This window comes from Scyliorhinus torazame, unplaced genomic scaffold (genome assembly GCF_047496885.1).
Source record: "Scyliorhinus torazame isolate Kashiwa2021f unplaced genomic scaffold, sScyTor2.1 scaffold_986, whole genome shotgun sequence".
Taxonomy (NCBI): domain Eukaryota; kingdom Metazoa; phylum Chordata; class Chondrichthyes; order Carcharhiniformes; family Scyliorhinidae; genus Scyliorhinus; species Scyliorhinus torazame.
The window spans coordinates 12501-40480 of NW_027308713.1; the positions used below are offsets into that span (position 1 = coordinate 12501).

At 54.6% G+C, this 27980-nt stretch overlaps 1 long non-coding RNA gene across 1 annotated transcript in view; it reads right to left on the reverse strand.

Annotated features, from left to right (window-relative positions):
* The window catches only part of LOC140406894 (uncharacterized), a 30844-nt gene extending 3066 nt beyond the window's left edge, over positions 1-27778 (reverse strand). The window contains exons 1-2 of the long non-coding RNA XR_011939363.1: positions 27635-27778; positions 27394-27538 (exon numbers count right to left, since the gene is read on the reverse strand). This is a non-coding gene — a long non-coding RNA (uncharacterized lncRNA). The remainder of the gene's footprint in view (positions 1-27393; positions 27539-27634) is intronic.
* Between the last annotated feature and the right edge of the window lie 202 nt (positions 27779-27980).

Consider the following 27980-nt stretch of genomic DNA (forward strand, 5'->3'; position numbering starts at 1 on the left):
CGGGAAGGGGGTTGGTCCATTGGGATTGTGTAGAGTGGGAGTGAACGGGAAGGGGTTTGGGTCCATTGGGATTGTGTACAGTGCGAGTGAACGGGAAGGGGTTTGTGTCCATTGGGATTGTGCACAGTGTGAGTAACGGGAAGGGGTTTGGGTCCATTGGGATTGTGCACAGTGGGAGTGAACGGGAAGGGGTTTGTGTCCATTGGGATTGTGTACAGTGGGAGTGAACGGGAAGGGGTTTGGGCCCATTGGGATTGTGTAGAGTGGGAGTGAACGGGAAGGGGTTTGGGTCCATTGGGATTGTGTAGAGTGGGAGTGAACGGGAAGGGGTTTGCGTCCATTGGGATTGTGTGGAGTGGGAGTGAGCGGGAAGGGGTTTGGGTCCATTGGGATTGTGTACAGTGTGAGTAACGGGAAGGGGTTTGGGTCCATTGGGTTTGTGTAGAGTGGGAGTGAACGGGAAGGGGTTTGGGTCCATTGGGATTGTGCACAGTGGGAGTGAACGTGAAGGGGTTTGTGTCCATTGGGATTGTGTACAGTGGGAGTGAACGGGAAGGGGTTTGGGTCCATTGGGATTGTGTAGAGTGGGAGTGAACGGGAAGGGGTTTGGGTCCATTGGGATTGTGTAGAGTGGGAGTGAACGGGAAGGGGTTTGCGTCCATTGGGATTGTGTGGAGTGGGAGTGAGCGGGAAGGGGTTTGGGTCCATTGGGATTGTGTACAGTGTGAGTAACGGGAAGGGGTTAGTGTCCATTGGGATTGTGTAGAGTGGGAGTGAACGGGAAGGGGTTTGTGTCCATTGGGATTGTGTACAGTGGGAGTGAACAGGAAGGGGTTTGGGTCCATTGGGATTGTGTAGAGTGGGAGTGAACGGGAAGGGGTTTGGGTCCATTGGGATTGTGCAGAGTGGGAGTGAACGGGAAGGGGTCTGGGTCCATTGGGATTGTGTAGACTGGGAGTGAACGGGAAGGGGTTTGGGTCCATTGGGATTGTGCACAGTGGGAGTGAACGGGAAGGGGTTTGGGTCCATTGGGATTGTGTAGAGTGTGAGTAACGGGAAGGGGTTTGTGTCCATTGGGATTGTGTAGAGTGGGAGTGAACGGGAAGGGGTTTGTGTCCATTGGGATTGTGTACAGTGGGAGTGAACGGGAAGGGGTTTGGGTCCATTGGGATTGTGTCGAGTGGGAGTGAACGGGAAGGGGTTTGGGTCCATTGGGATTGTGTAGAGTGGGAGTGAACGGGAAGGGGTTTGTGTCCATTGGGATTGTGTACAGTGGGAGTGAACGGGAAGGGGTTTGGGTCCATTGGGATTGTGTAGAGTGGGAGTGAACAGGAAGGGGTTTGCGTCCATTGGGATTGTGTGGAGTGGGAGTGAGCGGGAAGGGGTTTGGGTCCATTGGGATTGTGTACAGTGTGAGTAACGGGAAGGGGTTTGGGTCCATTGGGATTGTGCACAGTGGGAGTGAACGGGAAGGGGGTTGGGTCCATTGGGATTGTGTAGAGTGGGAGTGAACGGGAAGGGGTTTGGGTCCATTGGGATTGTGTACAGTGGGAGTGAACGGGAAGGGGTTTGTGTCCATTGGGATTGTGTACAGTGTGAGTAACGGGAAGGGGTTTGGGTCCATTGGGATTGTGCACAGTGGGAGTGAACGGGAAGGGGTTTGTGTCCATTGGGATTGTGTACAGTGGGAGTGAACGGGAAGGGGGTTGGGTCCATTGGGATTGTGTAGAGTGGGAGTGAACGGGAAGGGGTTTGGGTCCATTGGGATTGTGTAGAGTGGGAGTGAACGGGAAGGGGTTTGGGTCCATTGGGATTGTGTAGAGTGGGAGTGAATGGGAAGGGGTTTGCGTCCATTGGGATTGTGTGGAGTGGGAGTGAGCGGGAAGGGGTTTGGGTCCATTGGGATTGTGTACAGTGAGAGTAACGGGAAGGGGTTTGGGTCCATTGGGATTGTGCACAGTGGGAGTGAACGGGAAGGGTTTGTGTCCATTGGGATTGTGTACAGTGGGAGTGAACGGGAAGGGGTTTGGGTCCATTGGGATTGTGTAGAGTGGGAGTGAACGGGAAGGGGTTTGGGTCCATTGGGATTGTGTAGAGTGGGAGTGAACGGGAAGGGGTTTGCGTCCATTGGGATTGTGTGGAGTGGGAGTGAGCGGGAAGGGGTTTGGGTCCATTGGGATTGTGTACAGTGTGAGTAACGGGAAGGGGTTTGTGTCCATTGGGATTGTGTACAGTGTGAGTAACGGGAAGGGGTTTGTGTCCATTGGGATTGTGTAGAGTGGGAGTGAACGGGAAGGGGTTTGGGTCCATTGGGATTGTGCACAGTGGGAGTGAACAGGAAGGGGTTTGGGTCCATTGGGATTGTGTAGAGTGGGAGTGAACGGGAAGGGGTTTGGGTCCATTGGGATTGTGCAGAGTGGGAGTGAACGGGAAGGGGTCTGGGTCCATTGGGATTGTGTAGACTGGGAGTGAACGGGAAGGGGTTTGGGTCCATTGGGATTGTGTAGAGTGGGAGTGAACGGGAAGGGGTTTGGGTCCATTGGGATTGTGTAGAGTGGGAGTGAACGGGAAGGGGTTTGGGTCCATTGGGATTGTGTAGAGTGGGAGTGAACGGGAAGGGGTTTGGGTCCATTGGGATTGTGTAGAGTGGGAGTGAACGGGAAGGGGTTTGGGTCCACTGGGATTGTGTAGAGTGGGAGTGAACGGGAAGGGGTTTGGGTCCATTGGGATTGTGTAGAGTGGGAGTGAACGGGAAGGGGTTTGGGTCCATTGGGATTGTGTAGAGTGGGAGTGAACGGGAAGGGGTTTGGGTCCATTGGGATTGTGTGGAGTGGGAGTGAACGGGAAGGGGTTTGGGTCCATTGGGATTGTGCAGAGTGGGAGTGAACGGGAAGGGGTCTGGGTCCATTGGGATTGTGTAGACTGGGAGTGAACGGGAAGGGGTTTGGGTCCATTGGGATTGTGTAGAGTGGGAGTGAACGGGAAGGGGTTTGGGTCCATTGGGATTGTGTAGAGTGGGAGTGAACGGGAAGGGGTTTGTGTCCATTGGGATTGTGTAGAGTGGGAGTGAACGGGAAGGGGTTTGTGTCCATTGGGATTGTGTAGAGTGGGAGTGAACGGGAAGGGGTTTGTGTCCATTGGGATTGTGCACAGTGGGAGTGAACGGGAAGGCGTTTGGGTCCATTGGGATTGTGTAGAGTGGGAGTGAACGGGAAGGGGTTTGGGGCCATTGGGATTGTGTAGAGTGGGAGTGAACGGGAAGGGGTTTGGGTCCATTGGGATTGTGTACAGTGGGAGTGAGCGGGAAGGGGTTTGGGGCCATTGGGATTGTGTAGAGTGGGAGTGAACGGGAAGGGGTTTGGGTCCATTGGGATTATGTAGAGTGGGAGTGAACGGGAAGGGGTTTGTGTCCATTGGGATTGTGTACAGTGCGAGTGAGCGGGAAGGGGTTTGTGTCCATTGGGATTGTGTAGAGTGGGAGTGAACGGGAAGGGTTTGGGTCCATTGGGATTGTGTAGAGTGGGAGTGAGCTGGAAGGGGTTTGGGTCCATTGGGATTGTGTAGAGTGGGAGTGAACGGGAAGGGGTTTGTGTCCATTGGGATTGTGCACAGTGGGAGTGAACGGGAAGGGGTTTGGGTCCATTGGGATTGTGTAGAGTGGGAGTGAACGGGAAGGGGTTTGTGTCCATTGGGATTGTGTAGAGTGGGAGTGAACGGGAAGGGGTTTGTGTCCATTGGGATTGTGTAGAGTGGGAGTGAACGGGAAGGGGTTTGTGTCCATTGGGATTGTGCACAGTGGGAGTGAATGGGAAGGGGTTTGGGTCCATTGGGATTGTGTAGAGTGGGAGTGAACGGGAAGGGGTTTGGGGCCATTGGGATTGTGTAGAGTGGGAGTGAACGGGAAGGGGTTTGGGTCCATTGGGATTGTGTACAGTGGGAGTGAGCGGGAAGGGGTTTGGGGCCATTGGGATTGTGTAGAGTGGGAGTGAACGGGAAGGGGTTTGGGTCCATTGGGATTATGTAGAGTGGGAGTGAACGGGAAGGGGTTTGTGTCCATTGGGATTGTGTACAGTGCGAGTGAGCGGGAAGGGGTTTGTGTCCATTGGGATTGTGTAGAGTGGGAGTGAACGGGAAGGGGTTTGTGTCCATTGGGATTGTGTACAGTGGGAGTGAGCGGGAAGGGGTTTGGGGCCATTGGGATTGTGTAGAGTGGGAGTGAACGGGAAGGGGTTTGGGTCCATTGGGATTGTGTAGAGTGGGAGTGAACGGGAAGGGGTTTGTGTCCATTGGGATTGTGTAGAGTGGGAGGGAACGGGAAGGGGTTTGTGTCCATTGGGATTGTGTACAGTGCGAGTGAGCGGGAAGGGGTTTGGGTCCATTGGGATTGTGTGGAGTGGGAGTGAGCGGGAAGGGGTTTGGGTCCATTGGGATTGTGTAGAGTGGGAGTGAGCTGGAAGGGGGTTGGGTCCATTGGGATTGTGTAGAGTGTGAGTAACGGGAAGGGGTTTGGGTCCATTGGGATTGTGTACAGTGGGAGTGAACGGGAAGGGGTTTGGACCATTGGGATTGTGTACAGTGGGAGTGAGCTGGAAGGGGTTTGGGTCCATTGGGATTGTGTAGAGTGTGAGTAACGGGAAGGGGTTTGGGTCCATTGGGATTGTGTACAGTGGGAGTGAGCTGGAAGGGGTTTGGGTCCATTGGGATTGTGTAGAGTGTGAGTAACGGGAAGGGGTTTGGGTCCATTGGGATTGTGTAGAGTGGGAGCGAACGGGAAGGGGTTTGGGTCCATTGGGATTGTGTAGAGTGGGAGTGAACGGGAAGGGGTTTGGGTCCATTGGGATTGTGTACAGTGGGAGTGAGCTGGAAGGGGTTTGGGTCCATTGGGATTGTGTAGAGTGTGAGTAACGGGAAGGGGTTTGGGTCCATTGGGATTGTGTACAGTGCGAGTGAGCGGGAAGGGGTTTGTGTCCATTGGGATTGTGTACAGTGGGAGTGAACGGGAAGGGGTTTGGGTCCATTGGGATTGTGTACAGTGTGAGTAACGGGAAGGGGTTTGGGTCCATTGGGAATGTGCACAGTGGGAGTGAACGGGAAGGGGTTTGTGTCCATTGGGATTGTGTACAGTGGGAGTGAACGGGAAGGGGTTTGGGTCCATTGGGATTGTGTAGAGTGGGAGTGAACGGGAAGGGGTTTGGGTCCATTGGGATTGTGTAGAGTGGGAGTGAACGGGAAGGGGTTTGCGTCCATTGGGATTGTGTGGAGTGGGAGTGAACGGGAAGGGGTTTGTGTCCATTGGGATTGTGTACAGTGCGAGTGAGCGGGAAGGGGTTTGTGTCCATTGGGATTGTCTAGAGTGGGAGTGAACGGGAAGGGGTTTGTGTCCATTGGGATTGTGTACAGTGCGAGTGAGCGGGAAGGGGTTTGTGTCCATTGGGATTGTGTAGAGTGGGAGTGAACGGGAAGGGGTTTGTGTCCATTGGGATTGTGTACAGTGGGAGTGAGCGGGAAGGGGTTTGTGTCCATTGGGATTGTGTACAGTGGGAGTGAACGGGAAGGGGTTTGTGTCCATTGGGATTGTGCACAGTGGGAGTGAGCGGGAAGGGGTTTGTGTCCATTGGGATTGTGTACAGTGGGAGTGAACGGGAAGGGATTTGGGTCCATTGGGATTGTGTACAGCGGGAGTGAACGGGAAGGGGTTTGGGTCCATTGGGATTGTGTAGAGTGGGAGTGAACGGGAAGGGGTTTGGGCCCATTGGGATTGTGTAGAGTGGGAGTGAACGGGAAGGGGTTTGGGTCCATTGGGATTGTGTAGAGTGGGAGTGAACGGGAAGGGGTTTGGGTCCATTGGGATTGTGTAGAGTGGGAGTGAACGGGAAGGGGTTTGGGTCCATTGGGATTGTGTACAGTGGGAGTGAACGGGAAGGGGTTTGGGTCCATTGGGATTGTGTACAGTGGGAGTGAACGGGAAGGGGGTTGGTCCATTGGGATTGTGTAGAGTGGGAGTGAACGGGAAGGGGTTTGGGTCCATTGGGATTGTGTACAGTGCGAGTGAGCGGGAAGGGGTTTGTGTCCATTGGGATTGTGTACAGTGGGAGTGAACGGGAAGGGGTTTGTGTCCATTGGGATTGTGCACAGTGTGAGTAACGGGAAGGGGTTTGGGTCCATTGGGATTGTGCACAGTGGGAGTGAACAGGAAGGGGTTTGTGTCCATTGGGATTGTGTACAGTGGGAGTGAACGGGAAGGGGTTTGGGTCCATTGGGATTGTGTAGAGTGGGAGTGAACGGGAAGGGGTTTGGGTCCATTGGGATTGTGTAGAGTGGGAGTGAGCGGGAAGGGGTTTGTGTCCATTGGGATTGTCTAGAGTGGGAGTGAGCGGGAAGGGGTTTGTGTCCATTGGGATTGTGTAGAGTGGGAGTGAACGGGAAGGGGTTTGTGTCCATTGGGATTGTGTACAGTGGGAGTGAGCGGGAAGGGGTTTGGGGCCATTGGGATTGTGTAGAGTGGGAGTGAACGGGAAGGGGTTTGGGTCCATTGGGATTGTGTAGAGTGGGAGTGAACGGGAAGGGGTTTGTGTCCATTGGGATTGTGTAGAGTGGGAGTGAACGGGAAGGGGTTTGTGTCCATTGGGATTGTGTACAGTGCGAGTGAGCGGGAAGGGGTTTGGGTCCATTGGGATTGTGTGAAGTGGGAGTGAGCGGGAAGGGGTTTGGGTCCATTGGGATTGTGTAGAGTGGGAGTGAGCTGGAAGGGGGTTGGGTCCATTGGGATTGTGTAGAGTGTGAGTAACGGGAAGGGGTTTGGGTCCATTGGGATTGTGTAGAGTGGGAGTGAACGGGAAGGGTTTGGGTCCATTGGGATTGTGTACAGCGGGAGTGAACGGGAAGGGGTTTGGGTCCATTGGGATTGTGTAGAGTGGGAGTGAACGGGAAGGGGTTTGGGCCCATTGGGATTGTGTAGAGTGGGAGTGAACGGGAAGGGGTTTGGGTCCATTGGGATTGTGTAGAGTGGGAGTGAACGGGAAGGGGTTTGGGTCCATTGGGATTGTGTAGAGTGGGAGTGAACGGGAAGGGGTTTGGGTCCATTGGGATTGTGTACAGTGGGAGTGAACGGGAAGGGGTTTGGGTCCATTGGGATTGTGTACAGTGGGAGTGAACGGGAAGGGGGTTGGTCCATTGGGATTGTGTAGAGTGGGAGTGAACGGGAAGGGGTTTGGGTCCATTGGGATTGTGTACAGTGCGAGTGAGCGGGAAGGGGTTTGTGTCCATTGGGATTGTGTACAGTGGGAGTGAACGGGAAGGGGTTTGTGTCCATTGGGATTGTGCACAGTGTGAGTAACGGGAAGGGGTTTGGGTCCATTGGGATTGTGCACAGTGGGAGTGAACGGGAAGGGGTTTGTGTCCATTGGGATTGTGTACAGTGGGAGTGAACGGGAAGGGGTTTGGGTCCATTGGGATTGTGTAGAGTGGGAGTGAACGGGAAGGGGTTTGGGTCCATTGGGATTGTGGAGAGTGGGAGTGAACGGGAAGGGGTTTGCGTCCATTGGGATTGTGTGGAGTGGGAGTGAGCGGGAAGGGGTTTGGGTCCATTGGGATTGTGTACAGTGTGAGTAACGGGAAGGGGTTTGGGTCCATTGGGATTGTGCACAGTGGGAGTGAACGGGAAGGGGTTTGTGTCCATTGGGATTGTGTACAGTGGGAGTGAACGGGAAGGGGTTTGGGTCCATTGGGATTGTGTAGAGTGGGAGTGAACGGGAAGGGGTTTGGGTCCATTGGGATTGTGTAGAGTGGGAGTGAACGGGAAGGGGTTTGCGTCCATTGGGATTGTGTGGAGTGGGAGTGAGCGGGAAGGGGTTTGGGTCCATTGGGATTGTGTACAGTGTGAGTAACGGGAAGGGGTTTGTGTCCATTGGGATTGTGTAGAGTGGGAGTGAACGGGAAGGGGTTTGTGTCCATTGGGATTGTGTACAGTGGGAGTGAACAGGAAGGGGTTTGGGTCCATTGGGATTGTGTAGAGTGGGAGTGAACGGGACGGGGTTTGGGTCCATTGGGATTGTGCAGAGTGGGAGTGAACGGGAAGGGGTCTGGGTCCATTGGGATTGTGTAGACTGGGAGTGAACGGGAAGGGGTTTGGGTCCATTGGGATTGTGCACAGTGGGAGTGAACGGGAAGGGGTTTGGGTCCATTGGGATTGTGTAGAGTGTGAGTAACGGGAAGGGGTTTGTGTCCATTGGGATTGTGTAGAGTGGGAGTGAACGGGAAGGGGTTTGGGTCCATTGGGATTGTGTAGAGTGGGAGTGAACGGGAAGGGGTTTGGGTCCATTGGGATTGTGTACAGTGGGAGTGAACGGGAAGGGGTTTGTATCCATTGGGATTGTGTACAGTGGGAGTGAACGGGAAGGGGTTTGGGTCCATTGGGATTGTGTCGAGTGGGAGTGAACGGGAAGGGGTTTGGGTCCATTGGGATTGTGTAGAGTGGGAGTGAACGGGAAGGGGTTTGTGTCCATTGGGATTGTGTACAGTGGGAGTGAACGGGAAGGGGTTTGGGTCCATTGGGATTGTGTCGAGTGGGAGTGAACGGGAAGGGGTTTGGGTCCATTGGGATTGTGTAGAGTGGGAGTGAACAGGAAGGGGTTTGCGTCCATTGGGATTGTGTGGAGTGGGAGTGAGCGGGAAGGGGTTTGGGTCCATTGGGATTGTGTACAGTGTGAGTAACGGGAAGGGGTTTGGGTCCATTGGGATTGTGTAGAGTGGGAGTGAACGGGAAGGGGTTTGGGTCCATTGGGATTGTGTACAGTGCGAGTGAGCGGGAAGGGGTTTGTGTCCATTGGGATTGTGTACAGTGTGAGTAACGGGAAGGGGTTTGGGTCCATTGGGATTGTGCACAGTGGGAGTGAACGGGAAGGGGTGTGTGTCCATTGGGATTGTGTACAGTGGGAGTGAACGGGAAGGGGTTTGGGTCCATTGGGATTGTGTAGAGTGGGAGTGAACGGGAAGGGGTTTGGGTCCATTGGGATTGTGTAGAGTGGGAGTGAACGGGAAGGGGTTTGCGTCCATTGGGATTGTGTGGAGTGGGAGTGAGCGGGAAGGGGTTTGGGTCCATTGGGATTGTGTAGAGTGGGAGTGAACGGGAAGGGGTTTGGGTCCATTGGGATTGTGTAGAGTGGGAGTGAACGGGAAGGGGTTTGGGTCCATTGGGATTGTGTACAGTGTGAGTAACGGGAAGGGGTTTGTGTCCATTGGGATTGTGTAGAGTGGGAGTGAACGGGAAGGGGTTTGGGTCCATTGGGATTGTGCACAGTGGGAGTGAACAGGAAGGGGTTTGGGTCCATTGGGATTGTGTACAGTGGGAGTGAACGGGAAGGGGGTTGGGTCCATTGGGATTGTGTAGAGTGGGAGTGAACGGGAAGGGGTTTGGGTCCATTGGGATTGTGTACAGTGCGAGTGAGCGGGAAGGGGTTTGTGTCCATTGGGATTGTGTACAGTGTGAGTAACGGGAAGGGGTTTGGGTCCATTGGGATTGTGCACAGTGGGAGTGAACGGGAAGGGGTTTGTGTCCTTTGGGATTGTGTACAGTGGGAGTGAACAGGAAGGGGGTTGGGTCCATTGGGATTGTGTAGAGTGGGAGTGAACGGGAAGGGGTTTGGGTCCATTGGGATTGTGTAGAGTGGGAGTGAACGGGAAGGGGTTTGGGTCCATTGGGATTGTGTAGAGTGGGAGTGAACGGGAAGGGGTTTGCGTCCATTGGGATTGTGTGGAGTGGGAGTGAGCGGGAAGGGGTTTGGGTCCATTGGGATTGTGTACAGTGTGAGTAACGGGAAGGGGTTTGGGTCCATTGGGATTGTGCACAGTGGGAGTGAACGGGAAGGGGTGTGTGTCCATTGGGATTGTGTACAGTGGGAGTGAACGGGAAGGGGTTTGGGTCCATTGGGATTGTGTAGAGTGGGAGTGAACGGGAAGGGGTTTGGGTCCATTGGGATTGTGTAGAGTGGGAGTGAACGGGAAGGGGTTTGCGTCCATTGGGATTGTGTGGAGTGGGAGTGAGCGGGAAGGGGTTTGGGTCCATTGGGATTGTGTAGAGTGGGAGTGAACGGGAAGGGGTTTGGGTCCATTGGGATTGTGTAGAGTGGGAGTGAACGGGAAGGGGTTTGGGTCCATTGGGATTGTGTACAGTGTGAGTAACGGGAAGGGGTTTGTGTCCATTGGGATTGTGTAGAGTGGGAGTGAACGGGAAGGGGTTTGGGTCCATTGGGATTGTGCACAGTGGGAGTGAACAGGAAGGGGTTTGGGTCCATTGGGATTGTGTAGAGTGGGAGTGAACGGGAAGGGGTTTGGGTCCATTGGGATTGTGCAGAGTGGGAGTGAACGGGAAGGGGTCTGGGTCCATTGGGATTGTGTAGACTGGGAGTGAACGGGAAGGGGTTTGGGTCCATTGGGATTGTGTAGAGTGGGAGTGAACGGGAAGGGGTTTGGGTCCATTGGGATTGTGTAGAGTGGGAGTGAACGGGAAGGGGTTTGGGTCCATTGGGATTGTGTAGAGTGGGAGTGAACGGGAAGGGGTTTGGGTCCATTGGGATTGTGTAGAGTGGGAGTGAACGGGAAGGGGTTTGGGTCCATTGGGATTGTGTAGAGTGGGAGTGAACGGGAAGGGGTTTGGGTCCATTGGGATTGTGTAGAGTGGGAGTGAACGGGAAGGGGTTTGGGTCCATTGGGATTGTGGACAGTGGGAGTGAATGGGAAGGGGTTTGGGTCCATGGGGCTTGTGTAGAGTGGGAGTGAACGGGAAGGGGTTTGGGTCCATTGGGATTGTGTAGAGTGAGAGTGAACGGGAAGGGGTTTGGGTCCATTGGGATTGTGTACAGTGGGAGTGAGCGGGAAGGGGTTTGGGGCCATTGGGATTGTGTAGAGTGGGAGTGAACGGGAAGGGGTTTGGGTCCATTGGGATTATGTAGAGTGGGAGTGAACGGGAAGGGGTTTGTGTCCATTGGGATTGTGTACAGTGCGAGTGAGCGGGAAGGGGTTTGTGTCCATTGGGATTGTGTAGAGTGGGAGTGAACGGGAAGGGGTTTGTGTCCATTGGGATTGTGTACAGTGGGAGTGAGCGGGAAGGGGTTTGGGGCCATTGGGATTGTGTAGAGTGGGAGTGAACGGGAAGGGGTTTGGGTCCATTGGGATTGTGTAGAGTGGGAGTGAACGGGAAGGGGTTTGTGTCCATTGGGATTGTGTAGAGTGGGAGTGAACGGGAAGGGGTTTGTGTCCATTGGGATTGTGTACAGTGCGAGTGAGCGGGAAGGGGTTTGGGTCCATTGGGATTGTGTGGAGTGGGAGTGAGCGGGAAGGGGTTTGGGTCCATTGGGATTGTGTAGAGTGGGAGTGAGCTGGAAGGGGTTTGGGTCCATTGGGATTGTGTAGAGTGTGAGTAACGGGAAGGGGTTTGGGTCCATTGGGATTGTGTACAGTGGGAGTGAACGGGAAGGGTTTGGGTCCATTGGGATTGTGTACAGTGGGAGTGAACGGGAAGGGGGTTGGTCCATTGGGATTGTGTAGAGTGGGAGTGAACGGGAAGGGGTTTGGGTCCATTGGGATTGTGTACAGTGCGAGTGAGCGGGAAGGGGTTTGTGTCCATTGGGATTGTGTACAGTGGGAGTGAACGGGAAGGGGTTTGTGTCCATTCGGATTGTGCACAGTGTGAGTAACGGGAAGGGGTTTGGGTCCATTGGGATTGTGCACAGTGGGAGTGAACGGGAAGGGGTTTGTGTCCATTGGGATTGTGTACAGTGGGAGTGAACGGGAAGGGGTTTGGGTCCATTGGGATTGTGTAGAGTGGGAGTGAACGGGAAGGGGTTTGGGTCCATTGGGATTGTGTAGAGTGGGAGTGTACGGGAAGGGGTTTGCGTCCATTGGGATTGTGTGGAGTGGGAGTGAGCGGGAAGGGGTTTGGGTCCATTGGGATTGTGTACAGTGTGAGTAACGGGAAGGGGTTTGGGTCCATTGGGATTGTGCACAGTGGGAGTGAACGGGAAGGGGTTTGTGTCCATTGGGATTGTGTACAGTGGGAGTGAACGGGAAGGGGTTTGGGTCCATTGGGATTGTGTAGAGTGGGAGTGAACGGGAAGGGGTTTGGGTCCATTGGGATTGTGTAGAGTGGGAGTGAACGGGAAGGGGTTTGCGTCCATTGGGATTGTGTGGAGTGGGAGTGAGCGGGAAGGGGTTTGGGTCCATTGGGATTGTGTACAGTGTGAGTAACGGGAAGGGGTTTGTGTCCATTGGGATTGTGTAGAGTGGGAGTGAACGGGAAGGGGTTTGTGTCCATTGGGATTGTGTACAGTGGGAGTGAACAGGAAGGGGTTTGGGTCCATTGGGATTGTGTAGAGTGGGAGTGAACGGGAAGGGGTTTGGGTCCATTGGGATTGTGCAGAGTGGGAGTGAACGGGAAGGGGTCTGGGTCCATTGGGATTGTGTAGACTGGGAGTGAACGGGAAGGGGTTTGGGTCCATTGGGATTGTGCACAGTGGGAGTGAACGGGAAGGGTTTTGGGTCCATTGGGATTGTGTAGAGTGTGAGTAACGGGAAGGGGTTTGTGTCCATTGGGATTGTGTAGAGTGGGAGTGAACGGGAAGGGGTTTGGGTCCATTGGGATTGTGTAGAGTGGGAGTGAACGGGAAGGGGTTTGGGTCCATTGGGATTGTGTACAGTGGGAGTGAACGGGAAGGGGTTTGGGTCCATTGGGATTGTGTAGAGTGGGAGTGAACGGGAAGGGGTTTGTGTCCATTGGGATTGTGTACAGTGGGAGTGAACGGGAAGGGATTTGGGTCCATTGGGATTGTGTCGAGTGGGAGTGAACGGGAAGGGGTTTGGGTCCATTGGGATTGTGTAGAGTGGGAGTGAACAGGAAGGGGTTTGCGTCCATTGGGATTGTGTGGAGTGGGAGTGAGCGGGAAGGGGTTTGGGTCCATTGGGATTGTGTACAGTGTGAGTAACGGGAAGGGGTTTGGGTCCATTGGGATTGTGTACAGTGGGAGTGAACGGGAAGGGGGTTGGGTCCATTGGGATTGTGTAGAGTGGGAGTGAACAGGAAGGGGTTTGGGTGCATTGGGATTGTGTAGAGTGGGAGTGAACGGGAAGGGGTTTGGGTCCATTGGGATTGTGTACAGTGCGAGTGAGCGGGAAGGGGTTTGTGTCCATTGGGATTGTGTAGAGTGGGAGTGAACGGGAAGGGGTTTGGGTCCATTGGGATTGTGTAGAGTGGGAGTGAACGGGAAGGGGTTTGGGTCCATTGGGATTGTGTAGAGTGGGAGTGAACGGGAAGGGGTTTGCGTCCATTGGGATTGTGTGGAGTGGGAGTGAGCGGGAAGGGGTTTGGGTCCATTGGGATTGTGCACAGTGGGAGTGAACGGGAAGGGGTTTGTGTCCATTGGGATTGTGTACAGTGGGAGTGAACGGGAAGGGGTTTGCGTCCATTGGGATTGTGTGGAGTGTTAGTGAGCGGGAAGGGGTTTGGGTCCATTGGGATTGTGTACAGTGTGAGTAACGGGAAGGGGTTTGTGTCCATTGGGATTGTGTAGAGTGGGAGTGAACGGGAAGGGGTTTGGGTCCATTGGGATTGTGCACAGTGGGAGTGAACAGGAAGGGGTTTGGGTCCATTGGGATTGTGTAGAGTGGGAGTGAACGGGAAGGGGTTTGGGTCCATTGGGATTGTGCAGAGTGGGAGTGAACGGGAAGGGGTCTGGGTCCATTTGGATTGTGTAGACTGGGAGTGAACGGGAAGGGGTTTGGGTCCATTGGGATTGTGCAGAGTGGGAGTGAACGGGAAGGGGTTTGGGTCCATTGGGATTGTGTAGAGTGTGAGTAACGGGAAGGGGTTTGTGTCCATTGGGATTGTGTAGAGTGGGAGTGAACGGGAAGGGGTTTGGGTCCATTGGGATTGTGTAGAGTGGGAGTGAACGGGAAGGGGTTTGGGTCCATTGGGATTGTGCACAGTGGGAGTGAACGGGAAGGGGTTTGTGTCCATTGGGATTGTGTACAGTGGGAGTGAACGGGAAGGGGTTTGGGTCCATTGGGATTGTGTCGAGTGGGAGTGAACGGGAAGGGGTTTGGGTCCATTGGGATTGTGTAGAGTGGGAGTGAACGGGAAGGGGTTTGTGTCCATTGGGATTGTGTACAGTGGGAGTGAACGGGAAGGGGTTTGGGTCCATTGGGATTGTGTCGAGTGGGAGTGAACGGGAAGGGGTTTGGGTCCATTGGGATTGTGTACAGTGGGAGTGAACAGGAAGGGGTTTGGGTCCATTGGGATTGTGTAGAGTGGGAGTGAACGGGAAGGGGTTTGGGTCCATTGGGATTGTGTACAGTGGGAGTGAACGGGAAGGGGTTTGGGGCCATTGGGATTGTGTAGAGTGGGAGTGAACGGGAAGGGGTTTGGGTCCATTGGGATTGTGCACAGTGGGAGTGAACAGGAAGGGGTTTGGGTCCATTGGGATTGTGTAGAGTGGGAGTGAACGGGAAGGGGTTTGGGTCCATTGGGATTGTGTAGAGTGGGAGTGAACGGGAAGGGGTTTGGGTCCATTGGGATTGTGTAGAGCGGGAGTGAACGGGAAGGGGTTTGGGTCCATTGGGATCGTGTAGAGTGGGAGTGAGCGGGAAGGGGTTTGGGTCCATTGGGATTGTGTACAGTGGGAGTGAACGGGAAGGGGTTTGGGTCCATTGGGATTGTGTACAGTGGGAGGGAACGGGAAGGGGTTTGGGTCCATTGGGATTGTGCACAGTGGGACTGAACGGGAAGGGGTTTGTGTCCATTGGGATTGTACACAGTGGGAGTGAACGGGAAGGGGTTTGGGTCCATTGGGATCGTGTAGAGTGGGTGGGAACGGGAAGGGGTTTGGGTCCATTGGGATTGTGTACAGTGGGAGTGAACGGGAAGGGGTTTGTGTCCATTGGGATTGTGCACAGTGGGAGTGAACGGGAAGGGGTTTGGGTCCATTGGGATTGTGTACAGTGGGAGTGAATGGGAAAGGGTTTGGGTCCATTGGGATTGTGTACAGTGGGAGTGAACGGGAAGGGGTTTGGGTCCATTGGGATTGTGTACAGTGGGAGTGAACGGGAAGGGATTTGTGTCCATTGGGATTGTGTACAGTGGGAGTGAACAGGAAGGGGTTTGGGTCCATTGGGATTGTGTAGAGTTGGAGTGAACGGGAAGGGGTTTGGGTCCATTGGGATTGTGTAGAGTGGGAGTGAACGGGAAGGGGTTTGGGTCCATTGGGATTGTGCACAGTGGGAGTGAACGGGAAGGGGTTTGTGTCCATTGGGATTGTGTAGAGTGGGAGTGAACGGGAAGGGGTTTGGGTCCATTGGGATTGTGTAGAGTGGGAGTGAACGGGAAGGGGTTTGGGTCCATTGGGATTGTGTAGAGTGGGAGTGAACGGGAAGGGGTTTGTGTCCATTGGGATTGTGTACAGTGGGAGTGAACGGGAAGGGGTTTGGGTCCATTGGGATTGTGTAGAGTGGGAGTGAACGGGAAGGGGTTTGGGTCCATTGGGATTGTGTAGAGTGGGAGTGAACGGGAAGGGGTTTGCGTCCATTGGGATTGTGTGGAGTGGGAGTGAGCGGGAAGGGGTTTGGGTCCATTGGGATTGTGTACAGTGTGAGTAACGGGAAGGGGTTTGGGTCCATTGGGATTGTGCACAGTGGGAGTGAACGGGAAGGGGTTTGTGTCCATTGGGATTGTGTACAGTGGGAGTGAACGGGAAGGGGTTTGGGTCCATTGGGATTGTGTAGAGTGGGAGTGAACGGAAAGGGGTTTGGGTCCATTGGGATTGTGTAGAGTGGGAGTGAACGGGAAGGGGTTTGGGTCCATTGGGATTGTGTAGAGTGGGAGTGAACGGGAAGGGGTTTGCGTCCATTGGGATTGTGTGGAGTGGGAGTGAGCGGGAAGGGGTTTGGGTCCATTGGGATTGTGTACAGTGTGAGTAACGGGAAGGGGTTTGTGTCCATTGGGATTGTGTAGAGTGGGAGTGAACGGGAAGGGGTTTGTGTCCATTGGGATTGTGTACAGTGGGAGTGAACAGGAAGGGGTTTGGGTCCATTGGGATTGTGTAGAGTGGGAGTGAACGGGACGGGGTTTGGGTCCATTGGGATTGTGCAGAGTGGGAGTGAACGGGAAGGGGTCTGGGTCCATTGGGATTGTGTAGACTGGGAGTGAACGGGAAGGGGTTTGGGTCCATTGGGATTGTGCACAGTGGGAGTGAACGGGAAGGGGTTTGGGTCCATTGGGATTGTGTAGAGTGTGAGTAACGGGAAGGGGTTTGGGTCCATTGGGATTGTGTAGAGTGGGAGTGAACGGGAAGGGGTTTGGGTCCATTGGGATTGTGTACAGTGGGAGTGAACGGGAAGGGGTTTGTGTCCATTGGGATTGTGTACAGTGGGAGTGAACGGGAATGGGTTTGGGTCCATTGGGATTGTGTCGAGTGGGAGTGAACGGGAAGGGGTTTGGGTCCATTGGGATTGTGTAGAGTGGGAGTGAACGGGAAGGGGTTTGTGTCCATTGGGATTGTGTACAGTGGGAGTGAACGGGAAGGGGTTTGGGTCCATTGGGATTGTGTAGAGTGGGAGTGAACAGGAAGGGGTTTGCGTCCATTGGGATTGTGTGGAGTGGGAGTGAGCGGGAAGGGGTTTGGGTCCATTGGGATTGTGTACAGTGTGAGTAACGGGAAGGGGTTTGGGTCCATTGGGATTGTGTACAGTGGGAGTGAACGGGAAGGGGGTTGGGTCCATTGGGATTGTGTAGAGTGGGAGTGAACGGGAAGGGGTTTGGGTCCATTGGGATTGTGTACAGTGGGAGTGAGCGGGAAGGGGTTTGTGTCCATTGGGATTGTGTACAGTGTGAGTAACGGGAAGGGGTTTGGGTCCATTGGGATTGTGCACAGTGGGAGTGAACGGGAAGGGGTTTGTGTCCTTTGGGATTGTGTACAGTGGGAGTGAACAGGAAGGGGGTTGGGTCCATTGGGATTGTGTAGAGTGGGAGTGAACGGGAAGGGGTTTGGGTCCATTGGGATTGTGTAGAGTGGGAGTGAACGGGAAGGGGTTTGGGTCCATTGGGATTGTGTAGAGTGGGAGTGAACGGGAAGGGGTTTGCGTCCATTGGGATTGTGTGGAGTGGGAGTGAGCGGGAAGGGGTTTGGGTCCATTGGGATTGTGTACAGTGTGAGTAACGGGAAGGGGTTTGGGTCCATTGGGATTGTGCACAGTGGGAGTGAACGGGAAGGGGTGTGTGTCCATTGGGATTGTGTACAGTGGGAGTGAACGGGAAGGGGTTTGGGTCCATTGGGATTGTGTAGAGTGGGAGTGAACGGGAAGGGGTTTGGGTCCATTGGGATTGTGTAGAGTGGGAGTGAACAGGAAGGGGTTTGCGTCCATTGGGATTGTGTGGAGTGGGAATGAGCGGGAAGGGGTTTGGGTCCATTGGGATTGTGTAGAGTGGGAGTGAACGGGAAGGGGTTTGGGTCCATTGGGATTGTGTAGAGTGGGAGTGAACGGGAAGGGGTTTGGGTCCATTGGGATTGTGTACAGTGTGAGTAACGGGAAGGGGTTTGTGTCCATTGGGATTGTGTAGAGTGGGAGTGAACGGGAAGGGGTTTGGGTCCATTGGGATTGTGCACAGTGGGAGTGAACAGGAAGGGGGTTGGGTCCATTGGGATTGTGTAGAGTGGGAGTGAACGGGAAGGGGTTTGGGTCCATTGGGATTGTGCAGAGTGGGAGTGAACGGGAAGGGGTCTGGGTCCATTGGGATTGTGTAGACTGGGAGTGAACGGGAAGGGGTTTGGGTCCATTGGGATTGTGTAGAGTGGGAGTGAACGGGAAGGGGTTTGGGTCCATTGGGATTGTGTAGAGTGGGAGTGAACGGGAAGGGGTTTGGGTCCATTGGGATTGTGTAGAGTGGGAGTGAACGGGAAGGGGTTTGGGTCCATTGGGATTGTGTAGAGTGGGAGTGAACGGGAAGGGGTTTGGGTCCATTGGGATTGTGTAGAGTGGGAGTGAACGGGAAGGGGTTTGGGTCCATTGGGATTGTGTAGAGTGGGAGTGAACGGGAAGGGGTTTGGGTCCATTGGGATTGTGTAGAGTGGGAGTGAACGGGAAGGGGTTTGGGTCCATTGGGATTGTGTAGAGTGGGAGTGAACGGGAAGGGGTTTGGGTCCATTGGGATTGTGGACAGTGGGAGTGAATGGGAAGGGGTTTGGGTCCATGGGGCTTGTGTAGAGTGGGAGTGAACGGGAAGGGGTTTGGGTCCATTGGGATTGTGTAGAGTGAGAGTGAACGGGAAGGGGTTTGGGTCCATTGGGATTGTGTACAGTGGGAGTGAGCGGGAAGGGGTTTGGGGCCATTGGGATTGTGTAGAGTGGGAGTGAACGGGAAGGGGTTTGGGTCCATTGGGATTATGTAGAGTGGGAGTGAACGGGAAGGGGTTTGTGTCCATTGGGATTGTGTACAGTGCGAGTGAGCGGGAAGGGGTTTGTGTCCATTGGGATTGTGTAGAGTGGGAGTGAACGGGAAGGGGTTTGTGTCCATTGGGATTGTGTACAGTGGGAGTGAGCGGGAAGGGGTTTGGGGCCATTGGGATTGTGTAGAGTGGGAGTGAACGGGAAGGGGTTTGGGTCCATTGGGATTGTGTAGAGTGGGAGTGAACGGGAAGGGGTTTGTGTCCATTGGGATTGTGTAGAGTGGGAGTGAACGGGAAGGGGTTTGTGTCCATTGGGATTGTGTACAGTGCGAGTGAGCGGGAAGGGGTTTGGGTCCATTGGGATTGTGTGGAGTGGGAGTGAGCGTGAAGGGGTTTGGGTCCATTGGGATTGTGTAGAGTGGGAGTGAGCTGGAAGGGGTTTGGGTCCATTGGGATTGTGTAGAGTGTGAGTAACGGGAAGGGGTTTGGGTCCATTGGGATTGTGTACAGCGGGAGTGAACGGGAAGGGGTTTGGGTCCATTGGGATTGTGTACAGTGGGAGTGAACGGGAAGGGGGTTGGTCCATTGGGATTGTGTAGAGTGGGAGTGAACGGGAAGGGGTTTGGGTCCATTGGGATTGTGTACAGTGCGAGTGAGCGGGAAGGGGTTTGTGTCCATTGGGATTGTGTACAGTGGGAGTGAACGGGAAGGGGTTTGTGTCCATTGGGATTGTGCACAGTGTGAGTAACGGGAAGGGGTTTGGGTCCATTGGGATTGTGCACAGTGGGAGTGAACGGGAAGGGGTTTGTGTCCATTGGGATTGTGTACAGTGGGAGTGAACGGGAAGGGGTTTGGGTCCATTGGGATTGTGTAGAGTGGGAGTGAACGGGAAGGGGTTTGGGTCCATTGGGATTGTGTAGAGTGGGAGTGTACGGGAAGGGGTTTGCGTCCATTGGGATTGTGTGGAGTGGGAGTGAGCGGGAAGGGGTTTGGGTCCATTGGGATTGTGTACAGTGTGAGTAACGGGAAGGGGTTTGGGTCCATTGGGATTGTGCACAGTGGGAGTGAACGGGAAGGGGTTTGTGTCCATTGGGATTGTGTACAGTGGGAGTGAACGGGAAGGGGTTTGGGTCCATTGGGATTGTGTAGAGTGGGAGTGAACGGGAAGGGGTTTGGGTCCATTGGGATTGTGTAGAGTGGGAGGGAACGGGAAGGGGTTTGCGTCCATTGGGATTGTGTGGAGTGGGAGTGAGCGGGAAGGGGTTTGGGTCCATTGGGATTGTGTACAGTGTGAGTAACGGGAAGGGGTTTGTGTCCATTGGGATTGTGTAGAGTGGGAGTGAACGGGAAGGGGTTTGTGTCCATTGGGATTGTGTACAGTGGGAGTGAACAGGAAGGGGTTTGGGTCCATTGGGATTGTGTAGAGTGGGAGTGAACGGGAAGGGGTTTGGGTCCATTGGGATTGTGCAGAGTGGGAGTAAACGGGAAGGGGTCTGGGTCCATTGGGATTGTGTAGACTGGGAGTGAACGGGAAGGGGTTTGGGTCCATTGGGATTGTGCACAGTGGGAGTGAACGGGAAGGGTTTTGGGTCCATTGGGATTGTGTAGAGTGTGAGTAACGGGAAGGGGTTTGTGTCCATTGGGATTGTGTAGAGTGGGAGTGAACGGGAAGGGGTTTGGGTCCATTGGGATTGTGTAGAGTGGGAGTGAACGGGAAGGGGTTTGGGTCCATTGGGATTGTGTACAGTGGGAGTGAACGGGAAGGGGTTTGGGTCCATTGGGATTGTGTAGAGTGGGAGTGAACGGGAAGGGGTTTGTGTCCATTGGGATTGTGTACAGTGGGAGTGAACGGGAAGGGGTTTGGGTACATTGGGATTGTGTCGAGTGGGAGTGAACGGGAAGGGGTTTGGGTCCATTGGGATTGTGTAGAGTGGGAGTGAACAGGAAGGGGTTTGCGTCCATTGGGATTGTGTGGAGTGGGAGTGAGCGGGAAGGGGTTTGGGTCCATTGGGATTGTGTACAGTGTGAGTAACGGGAAGGGGTTTGGGTCCATTGGGATTGTGTACAGTGGGAGTGAACGGGAAGGGGGTTGGGTCCATTGGGATTGTGTAGAGTGGGAGTGAACAGGAAGGGGTTTGGGTGCATTGGGATTGTGTAGAGTGGGAGTGAACGGGAAGGGGTTTGGGTCCATTGGGATTGTGTACAGTGCGAGTGAGCGGGAAGGGGTTTGTGTCCATTGGGATTGTGTAGAGTGGGAGTGAACGGGAAGGGGTTTGGGTCCATTGGGATTGTGTAGAGTGGGAGTGAACGGGAAGGGGTTTGGGTCCATTGGGATTGTGTAGAGTGGGAGTGAACGGGAAGGGGTTTGCGTCCATTGGGATTGTGTGGAGTGGGAGTGAGCGGGAAGGGGTTTGGGTCCATTGGGATTGTGCACAGTGGGAGTGAACGGGAAGGGGTTTGTGTCCATTGGGATTGTGTACAGTGGGAGTGAACGGGAAGGGGTTTGCGTCCATTGGGATTGTGTGGAGTGTTAGTGAGCGGGAAGGGGTTTGGGTCCATTGGGATTGTGTACAGTGTGAGTAACGGGAAGGGGTTTGTGTCCATTGGGATTGTGTAGAGTGGGAGTGAACGGGAAGGGGTTTGGGTCCATTGGGATTGTGCACAGTGGGAGTGAACAGGAAGGGGTTTGGGTCCATTGGGATTGTGTAGAGTGGGAGTGAACGGGAAGGGGTTTGGGTCCATTGGGATTGTGCAGAGTGGGAGTGAACGGGAAGGGGTCTGGGTCCATTGGGATTGTGTAGACTGGGAGTGAACGGGAAGGGGTTTGGGTCCATTGGGATTGTGCAGAGTGGGAGTGAACGGGAAGGGGTTTGGGTCCATTGGGATTGTGTAGAGTGGGAGTGAACGGGAAGGGGTTTGGGTCCATTGGGATTGTGTACAGTGGGAGTGAACGGGAAGGGGTTTGTGTCCATTGGGATTGTGTACAGTGGGAGTGAACGGGAAGGGGTTTGGGTCCATTGGGATTGTGTCGAGTGGGAGTGAACGGGAAGGGGTTTGGGTCCATTGGGATTGTGTAGAGTGGGAGTGAACGGGAAGGGGTTTGTGTCCATTGGGATTGTGTACAGTGGGAGTGAACGGGAAGGGGTTTGGGTCCATTGGGATTGTGTCGAGTGGGAGTGAACGGGAAGGGGTTTGGGTCCATTGGGATTGTGTACAGTGGGAGTGAACAGGAAGGGGTTTGGGTCCATTGGGATTGTGTAGAGTGGGAGTGAACGGGAAGGGGTTTGGGTCCATTGGGATTGTGTACAGTGGGAGTGAACGGGAAGGGGTTTGGGGCCATTGGGATTGTGTAGAGTGGGAGTGAACGGGAAGGGGTTTGGGTCCATTGGGATTGTGCACAGTGGGAGTGAACAGGAAGGGGTTTGGGTCCATTGGGATTGTGTAGAGTGGGAGTGAACGGGAAGGGGTTTGGGTCCATTGGGATTGTGTAGAGTGGGAGTGAACGGGAAGGGGTTTGGGTCCATTGGGATTGTGTAGAGGGGGAGTGAACGGGAAGGGGTTTGGGTCCATTGGGATCGTGTAGAGTGGGAGTGAGCGGGAAGGGGTTTGGGTCCATTGGGATTGTGTACAGTGGGAGTGAACGGGAAGGGGTTTGGGTCCATTGGGATTGTGTACAGTGGGAGGGAACGGGAAGGGGTTTGGGTCCATTGGGATTGTGCACAGTGGGACTGAACGGGAAGGGGTTTGTGTCCATTGGGATTGTACACAGTGGGAGTGAACGGGAAGGGGTTTGGGTCCATTGGGATCGTGTAGAGTGGGAGGGAACGGGAAGGGGTTTGGGTCCATTGGGATTGTGTACAGTGGGAGTGAACGGGAAGGGGTTTGTGTCCATTGGGATTGTGCACAGTGGGAGTGAACGGGAAGGGGTTTGGGTCCATTGGGATTGTGTACAGTGGGAGTGAATGGGAAGGGGTTTGGGTCCATTGGGATTGTGTACAGTGGGAGTGAACGGGAAGGGGTTTGGGTCCATTGGGATTGTGTACAGTGGGAGTGAACGGGAAGGGGTTTGTGTCCATTGGGATTGTGTACAGTGGGAGTGAACAGGAAGGGGTTTGGGTCCATTGGGATTGTGTAGAGTTGGAGTGAACGGGAAGGGGTTTGGGTCCATTGGGATTGTGTACAGTGGGAGTGAACGGGAAGGGGTTTGCGTCCATTGGGATTGTGTGGAGTGTTAGTGAGCGGGAAGGGGTTTGGGTCCATTGGGATTGTGTACAGTGTGAGTAACGGGAAGGGGTTTGTGTCCATTGGGATTGTGTAGAGTGGGAGTGAACGGGAAGGGGTTTGGGTCCATTGGGATTGTGCACAGTGGGAGTGAACAGGAAGGGGTTTGGGTCCATTGGGATTGTGTAGAGTGGGAGTGAACGGGAAGGGGTTTGGGTCCATTGGGGTTGTGCAGAGTGGGAGTGAACGGGAAGGGGTCTGGGTCCATTGGGATTGTGTAGACTGGGAGTGAACGGGAAGGGGTTTGGGTCCATTGGGATTGTGCAGAGTGGGAGTGAACGGGAATGGGTTTGGGTCCATTGGGATTGTGTAGAGTGGGAGTGAACGGGAAGGGGTTTGGGTCCATTGGGATTGTGTACAGTGGGAGTGAACGGGAAGGGGTTTGTGTCCATTGGGATTGTGTACAGTGGGAGTGAACGGGAAGGGGTTTGGGTCCATTGGGATTGTGTCGAGTGGGAGTGAACGGGAAGGGGTTTGGGTCCATTGGGATTGTGTACAGTGGGAGTGAACGGGAAGGGGTTTGTGTCCATTGGGATTGTGTACAGTGGGAGTGAACGGGAAGGGGTTTGGGTCCATTGGGATTGTGTCGAGTGGGAGTGAACGGGAAGGGGTTTGGGTCCATTGGGATTGTGTACAGTGGGAGTGAACAGGAAGGGGTTTGGGTCCATTGGGATTGTGTAGAGTGGGAGTGAACGGGAAGGGGTTTGGGTCCATTGGGATTGTGTACAGTGGGAGTGAACGGGAAGGGGTTTGGGGCCATTGGGATTGTGTAGAGTGGGAGTGAACGGGAAGGGGTTTGGGTCCATTGGGATTGTGCACAGTGGGAGTGAACAGGAAGGGGTTTGGGTCCATTGGGATTGTGTAGAGTGGGAGTGAACGGGAAGGGGTTTGGGTCCATTGGGATTGTGTAGAGTGGGAGTGAACGGGAAGGGGTTTGGGTCCATTGGGATTGTGTAGAGGGGGAGTGAACGGGAAGGGGTTTGGGTCCATTGGGATCGTGTAGAGTGGGAGTGAGCGGGAAGGGGTTTGGGTCCATTGGGATTGTGTACAGTGGGAGTGAACGGGAAGGGGTTTGGGTCCATTGGGATTGTGTACAGTGGGAGGGAACGGGAAGGGGTTTGGGTCCATTGGGATTGTGCACAGTGGGACTGAACGGGAAGGGGTTTGTGTCCATTGGGATTGTACACAGTGGGAGTGAACGGGAAGGGGTTTGGGTCCATTGGGATCGTGTAGAGTGGGAGGGAACGGGAAGGGGTTTGGGTCCATTGGGATTGTGTACAGTGGGAGTGAACGGGAAGGGGTTTGTGTCCATTGGGATTGTGCACAGTGGGAGTGAACGGGAAGGGGTTTGGGTCCATTGGGATTGTGTACAGTGGGAGTGAATGGGAAGGGGTTTGGGTCCATTGGGATTGTGTACAGTGGGAGTGAACGGGAAGGGGTTTGGGTCCATTGGGATTGTGTACAGTGGGAGTGAACGGGAAGGGGTTTGTGTCCATTGGGATTGTGTACAGTGGGAGTGAACAGGAAGGGGTTTGGGTCCATTGGGATTGTGTAGAGTTGGAGTGAACGGGAAGGGGTTTGGGTCCATTGGGATTGTGTAGAGTGGGAGTGAACGTGAAGGGGTTTGGGTCCATTGGGATTGTGCACAGTGGGAGTGAACGGGAAGGGGTTTGTGTCCATTGGGATTGTGTAGAGTGGGAGTGAACGGGAAGGGGTTTGGGTCCATTGGGATTGTGTAGAGTGGGAGTGAACGGGAAGGGGTTTGGGTCCATTGGGATTGTGTAGAGTGGGAGTGAACGGGAAGGGGTTTGTGTCCATTGGGATTGTGCACAGTGGGAGTGAACGGGAAGGGGTTTGGGTCCATTGGGATTGTGTACAGTGGGAGTGAACGGGAAGAGGTTTGGGTCCATTGGGATTGTGTAGAGTGGGAGTGAACGGGAAGGGGTTTGTGTCCATTGCGATTGTGCACAGTGGGAGTGAACAGGAAGGGGTTTGGGTCCATTGGGATTGTGTACAGTGGGAGTGAACGGGAAGGGGTTTGGGTCCATTGGGATTGTGTAGAGTGGGAGTGAACGGGAAGGGGTTTGGGTCCATTGGGATTGTGTACAGTGGGAGTGAACGGGAAGGGGTTTGGGGCCATTGGGATTGTGTAGACTGGGAGTGAACGGGAAGGGGTTTGGGTCCATTGGGATTGTGTAGAGTGGGAGTGAAGGGGAAGGGGTTTGTGTCCATTGGGATTGTGTAGAGTGGGAGTGAACGGGAAGGGGTTTGTGTCCATTGGGATTGTGTACAGTGCGAGTGAGCGGGAAGGGGTTTGGGTCCATTGGGATTGTGTGGAGTGGGAGTGAGCGGGAAGGGGTTTGGGTCCATTGGGATTGTGTAGAGTGGGAGTGAGCTGGAAGGGGTTTGGGTCCATTGGGATTGTGTAGAGTGTGAGTAACGGGAAGGGGTTTGGGTCCATTGGGATTGTGTACAGTGGGAGTGAACGGGAAGGGTTTGGGTCCATTGGGATTGTGTAGAGTGGGAGTGAGCTGGAAGGGGTTTGGGTACATTGGGATTGTGTAGAGTGTGAGTAACGGGAAGGGGTTTGGGTCCATTGGGATTGTGTACAGTGGGAGTGAACGGGAAGGGGGTTGGGTCCATTGGGATTGTGTAGAGTGGGAGTGAACGGGAAGGGGTTTGGGTCCATTGGGATTGTGTACAGTGCGAGTGAGCGGGAAGGGGTTTGTGTCCATTGGGATTGTGTACAGTGGGAGTGAACGGGAAGGGGTTTGTGTCCATTGGGATTGTGCACAGTGTGAGTAACGGGAAGGGGTTTGGGTCCATTGGGATTGTGCACAGTGGGAGTGAACGGGAAGGGGTTTGTGTCCATTGGGATTGTGTACAGTGGGAGTGAACGGGAAGATGTTTGGGTCCATTGGGATTGTGTACAGTGGGAGTGAACGGGAAGGGGTTTGGGTCCATTGGGATTGTGCACAGTGGGAGTGAACGGGAAGGGGTTTGGGTCCATTGGGATTGTGTAGAGTGGGAGTGAACGGGAAGGGGTTTGGGTCCATTGGGATTGTGTAGAGTGGGAGTGAACGGGAAGGGGTTTGCGTCCATTGGGATTGTGTGGAGTGGGAGTGAGCGCGAAGGGGTTTGGGTCCATTGGGATTGTGTACAGTGTGAGTAACGGGAAGGGGTTTGCGTCCATTGGGATTGTGTGGAGTGGGAGTGAGCGGGAAGGGGTTTGGGTCCATTGGGATTGTGTACAGTGTGAGTAACGGGAAGGGGTTTGTGTCCATTGGGATTGTGTAGAGTGGGAGTGAACGGGAAGGGGTTTGTGTCCATTGGGATTGTGTACAGTGGGAGTGAACAGGAAGGGGTTTGGGTCCATTGGGATTGTGTAGAGTGGGAGTGAACGGGAAGGGGTTTGGGTCCATTGGGATTGTGCAGAGTGGGAGTGAACGGGAAGGGGTCTGGGTCCATTGGGATTGTGTAGACTGGGAGTGAACGGGAAGGGGTATGGGTCCATTGGGATTGTGCACAGTGGGAGTGAACGGGAAGGGGTTTGGGTCCATTGGGATTGTGTAGAGTGTGAGTAACGGGAAGGGGTTTGTGTCCATTGGGATTGTGCAGAGTGGGAGTGAACGGGAAGGGGTTTGTGTCCATTGGGATTGTGTAGAGTGGGAGTGAACGGGAAGGGGTTTGGGTCCATTGGGATTGTGCACAGTGGGAGTGAACGGGAAGGGGTTTGGGTCCATTGGGATTGTGCAGAGTGGGAGTGAACGGGAAGGGGTTTGGGTCCATTGGGATTGTGCACAGTGGGAGTGAACGGGAAGGGGTTTGGGTCCATTGGGATTGTGTAGAGTGGGAGTGAACGGGAAGGGGTTTGGGTCCATTGGGATTGTGTAGAGCGGGAGTGAACGGGAAGGGGTTTGGGTCCATTGGGATTGTGTAGAGTGGGAGTGAACGGGAAGGGGTTTGGGTCCATTGGGATTGTGTAGAGTGGGAGTGAACGGGAAGGGGTTTGTGTCCATTGGGATTGTGTAGAGTGGGAGTGAACGGGAAGGGGTTTGGGTCCATTGGGATTGTGTACAGTGGGAGTGAACGGGAAGGGGTTTGGGTCCATTGGGATTGTGTAGAGTGGGAGTGAACGGGAAGAGGTTTGGGTCCATTGGGATTGTGTACAGTGGGAGTGAACGGGAAGGGGTTTGGGTCCATTGGGATTGTGTAGAGTGGGAGTGAACGGGAAGGGGTTTGGGTCCATTGGGATTGTGTACAGTGGGAGTGAACAGGAGGGGGTTTGGGTCCATTGGGATTGTGTAGAGTGGGAGTGAACGGGAAGAGGTTTGGGTCCATTGGGATTGTGTAGAGTGGGAGTGAACGGGAAGGGGTTTGGGTCCATTGGGATTGTGTACAGTGGGAGTGAACGGGAAGGGGTTTGGGTCCATTGGGATTGTGTAGAGTGGGAGTGAACGGGAAGGGGTTTGGGTCCATTGGGATTGTGTACAGTGGGAGTGAACGGGAAGGGGTTTGGGTCCATTGGGATTGTGTACAGTGGGAGTGAACGGGAAGGGGTTTGGGTCCATTGGGATTGTGTAGAGTGGGAGTGAACGGGAAGGGGTTTGGGTCCATTGGGGTTGTGTAGAGTGGGAGTGAACGGGAAGGGGTCTGGGTCCACTGGGAGGACGGGCCTGGCTTACCTGCCGCTCTGGGACCCCAGCCACACCGTCGGCTCGGCACTCGAATGCCCATGCGTGCCCTCGACACCCCCTGGGGGCGGCAGGCGTGTGGAACCCCCGCCCTGCCGTGCGCTGGAATCCCGCCCGTTTTCCAATCCCTGGTGACCTGCAACGGGAGAGAGAGGGAGACGTTTTCCGTGCATGGAGGGGGGGGGAGAGAAACGGGACGGGCGATGCCCCGCGCAGTCGAATAGCCCCGTACCTGGCACGCTGGCCGCGCAGAGGATCCGGCAGTCCGTCAGGGTGAAGCGGTCCAGCACGTGACTCGCCCGCGTGGCGTCGACCACCGTGACCTCGGTGTCGGAGCGGCTATCGCTACAGAGCCAGAGGGTCCCGGGGGTGACCTGTTGGGGGGAGGGCGGGGGGGGGGGGGGGGTGGGTGGGGGAGGAAGAGAGAGAGAGAGAGAGAGAGAGAGACAGGGGGTGGGTCACGTTTGGAATATGCGCCCCCTCCCCGCCAGAATGTCCGTTTCCTTGTGGTTCGGGGCGTGTGGGGGGGTTCGGGGTGTGTGTGGGGGGGGTTCGGGGTGTGTGTGGGGGGGGTTCGG